Raw genomic sequence first — 14418 nt, 5'->3', positions numbered from 1 at the left:
CCACAGGTTCCCCAGGCGATCTATTCCGATTTTCTAATACTCTTTTTTACAAAAATCTGTGGAGTGATTTTCGTGTTGTTTTTCTGAGATACGATGCAATTATTTTAAACTGTAATTTAAACCACTATTTCCTGGATTATTTACTATTAATGTAGAATACAAAATTACTGGCAGGTTTCCCTACTCAAAATTATGTAGTCTCAGAGGCTTCAGTACTTCATGCAGCATATATTACCTTATGTCTTTTGGTCCCAGAAGAATTTTTATTAAAAAAGTAAGACAGAATTAATTTGGTTTCCTGTAGATCTGCATATAACCTAAAAATCTAAAGTTTTCTTTCACAAACAGGAATACAGGAAACAGTTACACTGTATGAAGGTGCCCAGGTGCTAGCAACCAGGTGGATGCAGGGGTGGTCTCTGTGAGAAGCAGCCTGGGCTACCCCATGCTGGACTCCAACTCACTGCAGGGCACTGCTAAGCCCCTCAGCCAAAGTTGGTAGCACTTCAGGGATAACAGGTTTAAGGTGGTAGAGAGGTGAGTGAGGAAAAAGGAGTTTTTATCAAGATAATTTAGACAGTATGTATCAGGTTTGTAGGAATAAATGAGTGGGTATCTACATGAGGATGACATGAAGTTCTTCATCCTCTGCGTGTTCCTCTGCTGTTGAACTCCAGGAACTGTCTGAAAGCTGAGATTCAGAAGTAGGGAGGTATTCAAGTCTGCATAATTATACACTAGAAAAACAAATCAGTATTAGGGAGGATAATTATCCTTAATGAAAAAAAGAATTATTGAAGCGCTTCTGATGAAAAATAAAGGCAAAAATAATTTTAGTTGTTATTGGTTTACTTTTACATGAAATATCTGCTAGAATTCCTGTAGAAAATATTGAGCATGTGGTACTTAATTTTCAGAAATATGCATTACAAATGGGCCACAAAAAAAAGAAACAAGAAAAATAATGATCATGGAATCATAAAATCATAGAATTGTTTAGGCTGGAAAATATTCTTAAAATCATATAGTCCAGTCCTTAACCTAACTCTGCCAAGTCCACCATCAAACCATGTCCCTATGCACCACATCTACACTTCTTTTAAATACCTCCAGCAATGGACACTCCAGTACCTGAAGGGAGTGTACAAGAAAGCTGGAGATTTTAAAGAGGCTTGTAGTGATAGGACTAGGTGGAAGTGCTATAAATTGGAGAGGGGAAGATTTAGACTAGACATAAGGAGGACGTTCTTCATAATGAGGGTGGTGAGGCACTGGAACAGGTTGCCCAGGGAAGCTGTTGATGCCCCATCCGTGGAGGTGTTCAAGGCCAGGTTGGATGGGGCCATGAGAAGCCTGATCTAATGGGAGGTGTCCCTGTCCATGGAAAAAATATTGGAATTACATCATCTTAAAGGTCCTTTCCAACTGAAACCATTCTATGAATCTATGGTGACTCAACCGCTTCCCTGGGCAGCCTCTTCCAAGATTTGACAACTGTCTTGGAGAAGAAATTTTTTCTAATATCCTATCTAAACCTCCCAAAATGGCACAACTTGTGGCCATTTCCTCTTGTCCTATTGCCTGTATTTGGGAGAAGAGACCAACACCTGGCTTGGTACCTTGGTACAACCTCCATTCAAGTAGCTGTAAAGAGCGATAAAGTCTCCTCTCAGTGTCCTTTTCTCCAGACTAAATAACTCCAGTTCCTTCAGCTCCTCCTCATAAGACTTGTCCTCCATACCTGTCACCAGCTTTGTTGCCCTTCTTTGCACAGCCTGTAGCATTCCATGGGGTTATTGTGACCCAAGTGCAGGACCTGACACTTAGCCTTGTTCAACTCCATACAGTTGGCCTTGGCTTGTCGATCCAGCCTGTCCTGATCCCTCTGTAGTTCCTTCCTTCCCTCAAGCATATCAACACCCCCACACAACTTGGTGTCATCTGTAAATTCAGTAAGCTTGATCCACTCATCCAGGTCTTTGATAAAGATATTAAACTAGTGTTGCATGAAGTGCAGCTTTCCACACTTACTACACACTTGCATGCATAGGCTAGTGATTATTTTACTTAAAATTATCTGTCTATGCATTAGCCATTTCTTTTATCTGCATTCATTTACATCCCTTTCCAGGTGTATTTTGTGACCTGATTATGAAAAATCTGTCAGAAAAGATCAGTAAGGAAAGTCTATGATAGTAGTAGAAAATGTTTTGGAGGAAAAAGAAACAGAGAAGAGTATTTATTGAAGCTGAACAGAATTAAAGGGAGAACAGAGAGAGGACACAGGGGAAATGTAAACCGTTCAAAAGAAAATTAATATTATGCTGAGGGTTATATATGCCCTATTTCTATAAATATTTTGTAAGTAAGAAATAAATGAGCAAGCTTACACACAGCATACTGTGTGAATATGGAAGGAAGCGACAGAAGTAATAAAGAGAAAGAAAGAGCCAGTTGCAATGCATTAAATGTCAAGAAAAAGGGAGAGTTAGAATGACTGTAGAGCAAAGTGCAAAAAAAGAATAGATAGGAATCATAAAATAGGATAGCATAAAAAAAGATAAAGTAAAATAAACAAACAAAAGAAAGAATATGTGAAAAAAGATAGGAAGATTCTCAGAGGCTGAGAAAAAATAAAAATGCTTCAAGTACAGGAAACAGAGGTCACTGAGACTGCAGAGCATATAAGAAGTAGCCAATTCATTTGCCTTGTATAACATCCTTGAGGTACAACTAATCTGCAGGTGAGACAGGGCAAAATTTCTAAGCAGCTAACTTTATTAGCTTTCAAAGTATAATGTTGTTTTTCACATATCCTTCCTCCCAAGATTCAATACAGTAAATAACTCTCTTGAACAGTATTTGCTTATCTATTTTTTAAATATGAAATAGCTGGAAGATATAAGGAATTGTTCCCTCTGATGTTCCTTTCGGTATGTTCAGGGCATTTTTTCCTTTTCTGATGTTCTCTGCTCATGCTTAACATTAAATGTGAACCCAACTCCCAGTATTTTCTTTTTGAGTTTATAGGAAAGATGCATGAAAAATAAATGAGAGTTTGGCAGAAAGTTTATACCCATATAGAAATTCTGGATGAAAAGGAATAATAATATCTGTAATTTTTATGATACTATTGTTTTAATATTAATTCATCTGTACTAGAATACATAGTTACATTTGAAAAATGTAGATACAGAATGATCACTGAAAAGGGTTTGCATCAATTCTGCATATTTCTAGGTAGTAGTTTTCTACTTTATTAATACTTGTAGCTCAGCCGTTCTGATCTGATCATCCTAAAACAGCCATATATTTATGAAAGTTAGCACAAAAATACTCTTATCCTACTTGAATATTTGCCCGTTGATTTCTCAGTAATGGGAAATTCTAGGGTTTTTTTCTGTTATTCACAAATATCAACTTTATTTAAATCTTCTCCATAGCTTTTGCAAACTCCTTGGAAGTAGATGCATTATATTATTTAAGTAATTTACTGAACAAGATGAGAAAGAGGTCTTCCATTGGAAGTATTGCAATGGCTAAAACGTCAGCCCAAGACCTGTGGAGAGAAAGTAATTGCCTTATTTAACTCTAAATCTGTTTTAATCCCAAGGTTTGACTAAATTATGTGCTGGAATGATCAAATGGCTGAAAACTAACAAGGGATTTGGAAATTCTAAATTTGATAGATGGGCTCAGAAAGAAGAACCAGATGTTTTATGTCTGTTAAAACCCCCTAATCAAAGAAAATCCTCCTTCTATGGATGATTCATTTCCACAGACAGAACAACTAGATTTATTTTATTGTAATACGATACTCAGTTTATTGATAATCCCAGACATTACACATTTCCATTTTCTAAATGTTCATTAGTACAGAACATTTATTCTTTCAGAACAATTTTGTACCAGTGCAAGTGAGTCATTGGTTAGGTTTTAAATATGGAAGATCATCATACTGATCAAGTTATGTTTATTGACTTCATACATGTATTTCCATGCATATTTTAATATCTTGGGTCCATACAAATTAATAGCAAACATTATCTTGCGTTTGCTTGGGCCATGATTTTTAAACATACTTCTTATATTAGCTTTGGAAGCAAAAATCCTGGTGTGGAAAATTAGCTCATAGAGTGAAATGAATTAGTTCAGCACCAAGTTCATGCATGAGAAAATCACCTGCTCAGTTTTGCGTCCTGAAGTGTTGTAATCCTAATAGTTTTGGGGTTTGTTTTTGATTTTGTAGGAACAGGGTATTTAGTTCTAGTATGAGGTGCCTGAATTAATACTCTGAAGTTTAGTTTAAAGTTCAAAAAATATACCTTGATCACATATGATAATCTGTCTTTATTTCTGGCAAACTGTGCTTTGTCTTTAGCGAAAGTTCAGTATTTACTGTGAGTCAGAATAAAACCACCAAATTCATTATCTGTGTGTACTGAAGCTATATTCAATGTGCATCTCCAGAAGACAGAACTCACTGTAACAATGGACATTAAACATTGATGTTATCTCAGTTTTGTACATCTGTCATTATGCTGAAAGACTTTTATATGAAAAAAAATTCTTTCTCTTAGAACACATGGTTATTTAGTGTATTTTAATGCATGATATGAATAGTGGTCTGGAAAAAGACAGTATTGTTTCTTTTTGTTTTTCATAAGAGTGTTTTCAGTCTACTGAATGTAAAGGCATTATATTCATTGTACATAGCTCTTACAGTTTTTATCCTTAAGAGTCCTCTCATGAGCAAAACAAGATAATTTACATAGCATATTTTTTTTTATTTTTGTCAAGTTTGGTGAAATAATGAAAACCGAGAAACAAAGTATTTCTTGATTATGTTATCAGATGAAGGGTTTAACTCCCTCACTTTCTCATGTGTCCAATACTACAAAAGAAGGAAGGAAAAAAAGAGAAGTATTATTATCATTATCACAATAAAATGTTGTCATATCTATTAATAAGATATGTTATTCAGAAATATTTTACAACTATTTTACATTGAAGTTTGTGTAAACGGTCTTAAATTAAAACCCTTTACATTCCTCTTGTAACGTAACGACCTATTATCATTACGCTGTTCATGAAGATTGAGTATATTTTTCATGTTCAACTGATACTTCAAGAACATGCCCTTTCTGTTCCCCCATCCTGTCCCATTTTTATCTGCCTGCCCTGCTCTGCCCAAAGTTGCCCTAGATTGTCATAATCCACCCTTCCCATCTTTCTTACTGAACTCTAGATGAGTACCATCAGAGATAAATGTCAAAGAAATACATTTACACCATGTTTCTTCTGTAGTGGATTTATACGTGATCCCTTGAAGTCATCGATACCCAGATGGGTTCTACTCTGTTCTTTTACGAAAAAGGAGAAGAAAATTCTCAAGAGAATTATGCTTCTGTTGGCAACTTGAAGAAACAGATTTTGGTAGAATGAAAATATGAACACATTAACTACATTTAAATTGAACATGAATTGTTTGCACATGAAAGAGGTAAAAGCTGCAGCAATAATGCCTCGGTGGAAATAAACAGCAAAGAAGAATAGCCTGAATCTTTGTGATACTTATGGGTTACTAGAAAGAAATTACAATACGAATGCTTTGATTCTCTCGTATTTGCCATCTTACATGTAATACATTTTCTTGCCCCCCAGGACTTAAACATGCTTCCTGAAAATCTGTCCTCTACTTGAAAACATAGGAAGAGTTACAGTGATTGAGATGAGATTTCCTCCTTTGTTTTGAACTCTGAGACTTAGTGAAAGAACATAGGGAAAGTGAGAGGAATAAAACACAACATTCTGTGTTACACTTCTCTGCTTTCTAGCAAATAAGACATATTTTTTTGTGAGAGTCAGAAGCAGCTTAAACCCTTGGAATGTACCTGAATTGGAAGAGTTACTGGACTGAGCATGGTGTGGACTGAGAAGTTTCAGGGAAAAATTAGATATGATACATTGCAATACAAAATGTGAAGTTTATACTTAATTAAATCAGTTTAATATGTCATTATGTTCTCGTGACATTATATTTTAAGCAATCTTATCGCAAAAAGGAAAAAAATAAACAGGAATAATCTTCCTGGGACATGGGAACTTTGCTCATTCCTATGCTGAAAAAGCTTGAAATCTACACGCCCCATTTTGTGTGCAAGTCCTCTAAACAGTAGGTTGTTTGATAAAATGCATTCATTGTCTGCAACACAAGTGACTTGCTTTAGATGAGAATTTCATATTTTGGTACTCTGCACTGATGAAAGTAGGGGTTTTTTTTAGGTGCCTCAGGTAAAGTGCTTATTCATTATATGGTCAGCAGGGATCACTAAGTGATTCTGAAGTCTCCCGCAGAGTCTCACTCAATTAGGCAGATAGAATCTCCCCTTGAAAGCCTTAAGGCTCTTACCTGTCTTCTGTGGTTATAAAAGGAACAAAAACACATAAATGCCTATTGTGGTTTTCAGATCTAACTGCAAAGGAAAGGTGAAGGAAGCAATAAGTTTTTATAACTTTCCTATTCTTAACAGTATGAAAAAACGAACCCGAATTAACCATCTTCCTCACTGCTCCTACATGACTGAAGCAAGAATGATATCCTGTTCCCTAAATTCTTTCTGAATCAGAAAAGTAAATGTAACTGTGGACACTACACAATATATTAACTGAGCAATTAGTATAGACCAGGTTTTGGTTGCCTGCTTTGTACATATTCAGAAGCACATAAATTGCACATGTAAGTGCTTGAAATACATAGCAGCAGGCTGCCCCTTGAGTAACTGAAGCAATTAAGAGAACGTAACTGGATTTGATCAGTGGACTGAAATACTTGAATATCAGAAATAATCATTTAGGTACTATTTTGGTTAACACTCACATTTTAAATCTCTCAACAGCTGTAGTGCTGTGCTTTCAGCACTAGTAGGTCTATTGATATGTTAATCAAAGGAATTTGCTTGAAGATTTGTGAGTAGGGAATGAGATTGTAGTGATATTGAAGCCCAAAGCTAAAAGTTGAATTTATGTCCCCAATCAATGAAGGAGATCATGCCCAATATAATGCAACCAGAAATAATTTTATTTGTTATACACTGTTGTTTTGATACTTAATCTGTTGGATTCATAAATGCAATAGGATTTCCTAAAAATGATTTTTTTTTGCATTTCTGTAATCTAACTTTAAATGTTTCACTTTTTCAACTGTTTCTGAAACTTCAAAGATATTTGTCGTGATTCCACACAATAGATTCTGTATCAGTCTTTTGTATTTTTAATAATGTCACTTCAGAGTGAACATGCAATTTGCCTCTCCAAGTTGCTGCTACTTCTCTCAAGGCTTTATTTTTTATTATTTTTTTGGTGAAAGGTTTCTCTTTTTCCATGCCTATGCACATGGAATGATGCTATTGCAGGATAAAGATCTGGATTCCTCCTGCAAAATTTATATTTAATTCAAATAAATGTAAGTTTTCCTTTTTGCATGAACCAAAAAGAACAGGAATGGGAAAAAACAGGATAAATACATAAGTAATAGCAACATATTAAACAGCAAGCAATTCATCAAACATCTCCAATATGACTTTGTACATTAGCCCTAAAGTTGTTTCATCTGTGCCTGTACAAACCTGGATATCTTCTAAACAAATAACTATATCATACTGCGTCACAATTTTAAATAACTTTATGCTTGCTGAGATATGCTTAATTCCAAAAAAAAAAGGCAGCGTTTCTTGCCCATATCGTTATACTGACTCCAGGGGCTTGAGTTTTATCATCTTCCCAGAGTTCTTCTGTTGCTTCTTTTATGCTGGTACTTTTAGCAGTATTTAGAAAATAATTCTGTCCCTTAGGGTATGTGTGAGGAAAGAAATGTCCTCTTAGAGTTTGGATGATCTACTATTGTTTTAAATATTGTTCATTAAATATCCCTGTAATACATAAATTTTAATTCCTTAAACATGTTTAACTTTAAACAATAATGCTATTTGAAATTGTAAGAATTGGATGTCTCTTAATCTGAATTATTATTTGTTGCTGTAGATGTGGTCAAAACTTCCATATATGTAACTACTATCAATCCAGTATTTTTAAGAATATCTGTTTTCCTGTGTATCCACATCATGTGAGTTTTCATGCTGAAATCTGCATCTGTTTTTAACAGAATATCATGAGTTTGTCAGTAGAGGGACAGGAAAACTGAACTCTAAACTTGAAATGAAGAAACAGAAAAACAGTGTGAGGTGAAAGGTGGAGCAATCTCTGAAGTAATTCTGCTACCTATAAATTTTCCGAAGTGGGCTTCAGAGCATCAAAGTTCTCAGATAGGAGGATAAATATTCAGGATTCTTGCCCGTATCTTTCTTTTAATAAGTCTCTAGCAAACACCTGCTTTCAGCTTATAAGAATTGTCTTTCATAATAAGAATACTGCTTATGCAGTCAGGCATCACATGAAGAACAGTCAGATACATTTGAGAATACTAATGAGAAATAATTTATGATTAACTGAATGAAAACTATAGTGAAGTCATCTGTATTATCCGGAGTCATCCCACAGTGACATATGTATTTTATTTACATATGGCCAAAGTGTGAGAGATTAATATTACCCCAAACGAACAGTGTATCCAAAGTCTCTGTACATTGTATACACAGTGAAGCTGAGTGGCAAATTTCTTTGGCCTCACCTCTATATGCAGGTCACGGATTGCTCATAGGCAACACACACACTCATACGCATGTGTATGTGTGTTTGCATGTGTGTCTACTTATGTGGATCTTCCAGAATCTACACAAGTGGCACTAGGCATTTTTCTGCGTATAAGTGAAACAGACCCACTGATCTTTTACACAAGAACAACTTGACAGAAAAGGGCAATTGTCATGTTAAAATAAACTTTCTTTCTCTCTTTCAAAACAAACAAAAACATACACTCTCAGTTCAGATAATGGCATATGTGAAAGATGAAAATCACAATGCTGATTATGTGCTATTATAGTACCCAATGTGTAGAATCAAGATTTTTATGACATTTTCAATAAACTTACAAATAATGTTCCAACAGTCATTAAAGGGTTAATTTCAAATTCTCTCTTCAACTGATTTTGTGGGCCAAATGCCACAATCATGATGAACAGCAGAAGGACAAAAGAGGTCAGAAGATACCTGTTCTAAAAGGAAAGAACTACCTAAGCTAGGGAAATCAAAGCAGTGTATTTCCCTTGTTCATTTTTAAAGGCTTACAGCCTGCTCGTGTTTTGTCTGGTACTGGAGGTGTACATAGAATCACAGAATCACTAGAATGGAAAAGACCCACAGAATCATCGAGTCCAACCATTCCTATCAATCACTAAACCATGTCCCAGAGCAACTCATCCACCCATCTTTTAAATATGTCCAGGGATGGTGAAACAACCACCTCCCTGGGCAACCTGTTCCAGTGCCCAATGACCCTTTCTGTGAAATATTTTTTCCTGATATCCAGTTTGAATCTCCCTGGGTGGAGCTTGAGGCTATTCCCTCTTGCCTTGTCCCTTGACACCTGGGAGAAGAGGTCAGCTCCCTGTTCTCTACAACCTCCTTTCAGGTAGTTATAGGGAGAAACAAGGTCTCCCCTCAGCCTCCTCTTCTCAAGGCTAAGCAACCCCAGTTCCCTCAGCCGCTCGTCCTAAGACTTGTTCTCCAGCCCCTTCACCAGCTTCATTGCTCTTCTCTGGACACGCTCCGGAGAATGCCAAACAAATAGCTTATTTAATTTTAGGGAGAGAAATGAGGACGATACCAATGAGAAATAAAAATAGAGGCAAGGAGAAGGAACAGGAAAAAAGTGATCATCTGAAAGTGGTCAATGAGGCTATGAACATATTCTTTAACAGTAACACAAGGATATGAAGAACTGACTCAGCTGAACTCTTCTTCCCAAGAAGATTCAAGCATTGCACAATTGCCTTCAGAAGAACAGAAATTGCCTTTCATAAATATTTGTCAAGGGTGATAAGGTATATACTCAAACCCATGTTCACCAAAGTGAAAGTCAACGCTAGAAGATCAGAACTTCTGGTTTTGTGTAGTTTTGTTATAAACTGAACCAGGTCACATACTGATTGAACAAACTGCATAAATACTGGTCATCTGTTTATCTACCAGCACATTAATATAGAGATGTATAGATGTATGAATGATGTATAGATATATGGATTTATAGAAATATACTAATTGATAATTTTTACTGTTCTGCTTATACAAAAATCGGCAGCAGAGAGATAGAATGTCTCTTTTATCTTCTGCTAAATAATTTGATATTTTCCTTTCTCAGATTAAACAATCTAGAGTTTCAGTACTGTAAAATATAAACCTTGCAACTCCGTAACTGAGCATGTGTAGCTGTACATCTCTTATTAGTGCACATCTTCAAGCAGAATACTTGTTCTTAAAAACTGCACTACACTTCTTTCATTTAATGTGTAGACTGCAACAAGGTGATGTACACAACCCTTATGATTCAAAGAATTGTAATCAGATCCTTCCACAGTTCCCTGCAGTGAAAGAATTATACTCCATCTTTCTCCCATATTGATTAGTGGAGATAAGTAGTTGACTTGTATCACAATAATGCTTACATCAATCCTTAAATTAATGACTTTTGTGGCTTGCTATTGGTAAGACAATTCTATTGCCTATTAAATCTCTTGTTTCTGATACCGCTTAACAACTTCTGATCAGATACACCTAATAGCCCACTGCATTAAAACCCAAGATGATACCAACCATAACACACCTCATCAGCCAGTGCTACATACATGGCACTGCCATTCCATTTTCTACATACCCGGATCTGCTCAGACAAAAGTTCTTCATCTTCTTTTTTCTTACCATTTATCAGGAATTCACAATTTTTCCAGTGTGGTTGGTCAGCTTTGGCTAATGGCCAAATACCCACCAAATATCCATCTACTCGCTACTGCTCCTCAGAGAAATCACATGCTCACTGTCATGAGTGAACCAGATGACTTTGGGTAAAATTAATTTACTTCCAAGTGAATAAACTTGGACAGGAAAAAAATGAAAAAAAAAAAGAAACGTGAAAAAAATGAAAAAAAAAGAAACGTTAAAAAAATGCCTTTCCTCTTCCCTTTCCCAGGTTCAACTTCCCTCCTTCCCTCCTTCATTCTCCATGTGGCACAGGAGGGATGGAGTTGAATATTTATGGTTGGTACATAGCAGTTTCTTTTTCTGCAGCTCCTTCCTTCTCACATTTCCCCTCTGCTGTCTTGTGGGGTCTCCTTGGGCTGCAGTTCCTTCAGAAAATAAATGTCTGCTTTGGCTGGCTGCAGTGAATAACTGCTCTGACAGCAACTCTTCTTCTTCCTTCTTCTCTGACTCTGACACTTCTTCTCAGTTTCTTCTTTTTTTTTCCCTGCTCCTTTGTTGTGCAGTGCTTTGAGCTTCCTTATTTACTGTTTCCTTGACTTCTGGGCCTAGCTGTGTGCTGCAGTGTGTCTGTTGGAGCTGGGTGGAACCATCTGGCATGGGGCAGTCCCAGCCTCTTCCTCACAGTGGCCATCTCTGCTGACAAAATCTGGACACCTGCACCCAGTACATACAAGCATTCAAGCTGGCTATATCATCACCTTTGAATTCACAGCAACATGGAGGAACTATTTATTGCTGGTGTATCTCGAGTTCTAAATCATTCCCCAGCTATTCCAACCTGACCATTTCTCTCACAGCCTGCTTCTCTTCCCTCATTTCTTTGTTTCCAGATTCAGTTTCTACACTGAAATACTAGAGAGAAAATTTCATCTTATTCAGCCCACTCCCACAGGAAGATTTAATGTCTTACCTGCTTTTGGGGAAGATACTTAGTCTTAGGGAAGACTGCGAGAGTGTTTTCATCATCCATGCTCTGTATGAATTGAATGTGGCATGATCTGACTGATCCATAAGAAACTGCAGGAAGTCTGTAATCTAAACAAAATATCTTACTTGTCTACTGTATTTTTATCATGAGAACTAGTGGTCAGGAAAAAAATAAAAAGCCAAACACAACCACCCCCAATACCCATAACAAATTCAAGTTTAAATGTATTCTTATTTTATATTCTTTTAGACATACTGCCAATGCAGTTTTGATTATCATAGAAGATCATAGCTTTTACATGTATCCTACATGCATGCACACATACGCGTATATCTTTGAATGTATTTCTATGTATATACAAAATATTTCTTTTACAAAACTAGAATTTAACCCAAAAATAGTTAAATCATCTTCATAATTTAAAATACTCTTACAAAATAAATTTAAAGCATTTAACATTTAATCTGTACCATTAAAGAAGATATTTTTTCCATACTTTCATGGTGGCAGAAGAGAAATTTTTTCACTTTGTCAGGAATCACATTATCAGATTGACAACATGAACTTTAGACTGGATATTGGAAATAGAGTTTTTATTGCATATACTTTTAAACTGTTTTCAATATTCATATGGTTAGTTCATACTTCTAATAGCAAACAGCTAAAGTACTTCAAGCTAGCATTGTGCAGAAGAGCCTTATGCATCTAGTTGCCAGAACATTGTAATGTTTTTTGAGATTATTCCAGGGTGAACATCAAAGCTCTTGCTGGATTCAGATAAGCTTGAGTCCTTAACTGATCATTACCCAAAGCTCTTGAATAGGGAAAGAGTGTTAAAATGCCCAGGCAACAATTTTGGTAAAAAAAAAATGTGTTCCTTAACTCCAGCCATATTTGAAATTAAACCCTTTTGCTGTCTCACTGCCCTAGCATTTTTTTTAATCTAACTCTAACAAAGAAATACATAAAACAAGGAAAAAGAATATGGTAGTAGAGGAGAATCATTTGAGTACTGGAAACAGGTGGAAGAGGTGCAGCACAGGGGATAAGCAATGGTAAGAGATAGTGATTGCACAGGAAATGTACACAACAGATTCAGATTAATGGCACTCCACCTTCAGATTCAGCTAGAGGTGGTACCAGAAGGTATTCTTGTATGGCATAGCCAAAAGTATTTGCACAGTCATAAAAGTCATGAGGCTTTCCACTAACCCTGAACTGAGCTGGTGGGATTGTATTAAGACTAATTTATGTTATAATAGTAACGTTATCAATATACCACTGCAATTTAGAGTGAAATAAGTCACAGTTTTAGTCTGTCAGCATAGGAACTACCCATTTAATGTAATGCTAGGTTCAAAACCACTGCAGTTACTTCAAGATGAAAAGTCCAGAAAGTTAAACTTACTGACCTTTGATCTTTGTGTTTTAAGATCTCCTAAATTAAGGTGAGTCCAAAAAAGACCTGTCTCTTTAAAGGTGTAAAACAATCTATGTTTTATTTAAGGAAAAATTACTTTGGCCTAACATGATGAAACTCAAAGCAATTGTCTGTGTTATCAAGCTGTTTTGTAGAATTATACCATCCCTTACTTACTCCTCATTCTTTTTTTGTTGTTTATTATGTTTTTAAAACAATTGTGAAACACTTTTAAACATCTGCTTTAGAATTTTTTGACTCTTAAAATCAGGTCAATATGCAGGAAGTACTCACCACCCGAGTTACACTGCAACAGGTGAAAAAGCTCTAACAAATTTGTGATCAGCTAGTCAGGCCGCTTACCTGGAGCCTTGGATAAGCACCAGGATATGCTCATTTTCCCACTCCTCTGCTATGGTGAGCAGGCAGACAAAAGCCTGATAACGACTAAATTACATAAATATGCATGTGCAGAAATCTAAGGTTAGGCACCTGCAAATAAACTCTAGGACTATATTTATGCTGTGATCACAAAACCATCAGTTACTTGCGGTTTTCAACCAAACACATAGTTTAGGTCCCTAACAGTCTTTTTAAAATCTCATATCTTATTTTAATTCTTCTAACAGAAACATCAGTGCTGTATCTTGACAATTAGTTACACAGATTAAGCATATGCTTTGGATTTATTTTTTTTTCCACACATGAAAGGAAAATCAAAGCATTCTTGTAAGAGCTAGTGCTTTTAATACAACAAATATAAAAGTCAGGTATTAGAGAAACCTTCTAGATCTGATTTCTAATACTTAGTCTAATCCAAAGGTCAATTTCTTGATTGCAAGCCAAAGAAATTTTAAACAATTATATTTTTTTATTTTATTCAGAAAATATTGTGGATTTTATTTGGCTTCATAGTAATATCACGTACATAGATTTTTTACTATTTTTGACTTACTTCATCTGTTTATGACATTTCCTGATTTCAGTGTCACAATAGAATTTCCTTTTAATAAGACCTTCTGCATCTCCAACAAACTTCATCATCATTATGCCTCCTCTACTATACTACTTCTATTCTATCCAAGCTAGATATCCAACATTTTTTTTATGTTCTCTTACCAATTAGTATGATAAT

The sequence above is a fragment of the Phaenicophaeus curvirostris genome, chromosome 1, assembly GCF_032191515.1.
Source record: "Phaenicophaeus curvirostris isolate KB17595 chromosome 1, BPBGC_Pcur_1.0, whole genome shotgun sequence".
In the NCBI taxonomy this organism is placed as follows: Eukaryota; Metazoa; Chordata; class Aves; order Cuculiformes; family Cuculidae; genus Phaenicophaeus; species Phaenicophaeus curvirostris.
The sequence above is the reverse complement of the archived record's forward strand: the minus strand, read 5'-3'. Positions refer to the sequence as shown.